We start from the raw sequence: 1,988 nt of genomic DNA on the forward strand, positions 1-1,988 counted from the left end.
TCCGTCCTGTAACTGCCGGGTTGCCGGTTTGATCCGCCGCTCCAACCGTCTCAGTCGTTGTGTCCTTGGGCAAGACACTTCACCCGTGTTGCCTGCTGGTGGTGGTCAGAGGGCCCGGTGGCACTGATGTATGGCAGCTTCTCTTCCGTCAGGCTGCCTCAGGGCAGCTGTGGCTGCTGACATGGCTCACCACCATGAATGTGTGAATGACTGACTGTAGTGTAAAGTGCTCTGAGGTCGTCGGACTTGATAAAGTGCTATAAAAGTACTAGCCAACAAAGTAGATCATACTTTTGAAGTAGAAGTAAAAATGATATATGCTTTTCCACAAATAATATGAAACTCTATTCCCATAATTTTGTTCCCCTTAAATAAATACAAGCAACTGCCTTAAGAAGTCACCTAGGTAGTAATAGTCAACCTGATTATAATGTATTCTTGGCATATGCACAGCTGTTTTGTGAATGCCACATTGGTCTGTTACAGAACATTAGTGAGCAAACATCATAGAAGTTAAAAGGAGGCCAGGATGTGGCTGCTCAAATTAACTAGGGGTCAGGCAAGGACAGCCTTAATAATTAGCAGCCAAGCCGTATGGTAACTCTGAAGAAGCTGCAGAGATCTACTACTCAGGTGGAAGACTTTGCTGATAGTTTAACTAATAGTTGTGCACTTCCCCAATCTGGCTTTAATGGAAGAGTGTGGACGAATGAAGTTTGCTACAAGTTAGGCGGGCGATAAGAGTAAAATCGAATGGTTAGCATGCTTGCAAAATGCTGTGCAATTGATTAAAAGAAAAAGGAAAAACCCACTGCCCCATACTAAACACACTATCCCCATGGTGAAATATTGAGGCGCGGCATCAACCTATAGAGATACGTTTCTTCAGCAGAAGAGGGTAGCTGGTCAGTGTTGATGGCCAACCAGACTGCAATGAAATGATTTAGGGCAAAGCTAATCCATGACAGTGGCATCCCAACCCAAAGTCCAGAAACTACATCCATTTGAGAACTTAACAGATGACTGCAGTCATTCTACGTCCAGTCTGTGTTTGAGATTTTTTTTTGTAAAGAGAAGGATGCAAAAATGTTTGCCTCTTGATGTGTAGAATATACCACAAAAGACCTGCGACTATAATTTGAGCAAAAGGTGGGTTCAACAACGCAGTATGCACAACGCTCTTTTCAAAAATGAATTTTTAAAGAAATAAAAAGAGAGGAAAAAAAAGCATAGTTCATTTTGTCTTTCCACTTTAATCATGCATTACTGTTTGTTTATCTTTTTATCTATTTATTGTTTATCCTACTAAGATAGATTAAAGGTCAAGGGGTACGAATGTTTCTGTCAATTTGTTTTGTTTATGGGGACTGATTGGATATGAAAGAGTCAATATGGAATGCTCCCAGAATTGGATGCAGAACTCGCTCTGAGGAAAGATTCCATGGAAGTTACGAATAACTTGGAAACGTTCTTCCGCTACCTGGTGTAGTAGAGGAGAATGTTTTACCCCGCTGGTGTTCCAAGTAAAATGTTTTCGGCTTATCGTCCGTACAGCATCAATAAAAACTTCACTGACAAAAGAGTACACAGAGTGAGAGCCGAGAAAGTGTTATGACATTGAAGCTGTTAAACTTTGCATAAAACAAACACATTTAGTTACTCATTCAGGTGCTGCTCAGTGGAAAAAAAAAGAAAAAAAAAGTATGTTGACATTTTGTGTCGTTTATCAGTATGTACTGCTGCCCATAATCTTTTATTACACTTCTTCGGAGACTTAGTACAGTGGCGTCACATGTGGTAAACAGATTCCAAACGCTACCAGAAGTTGCAAAGGTCACGCAACAGAGAGAGCAGGGATCATCGAGTGGTTATTTATACTTTGCACGGTTGTAGGGGTGCTGGTTCCAGACATACTAACCTATATTTATGTTACTGAAATATTCCTGATGCTTTTGTTGTACACATCAGAAACATTATTCCAGGGGTGT

Source organism: Fundulus heteroclitus, chromosome 23 (genome assembly GCF_011125445.2).
Source record: "Fundulus heteroclitus isolate FHET01 chromosome 23, MU-UCD_Fhet_4.1, whole genome shotgun sequence".
Taxonomy (NCBI): Eukaryota; Metazoa; Chordata; class Actinopteri; order Cyprinodontiformes; family Fundulidae; genus Fundulus; species Fundulus heteroclitus.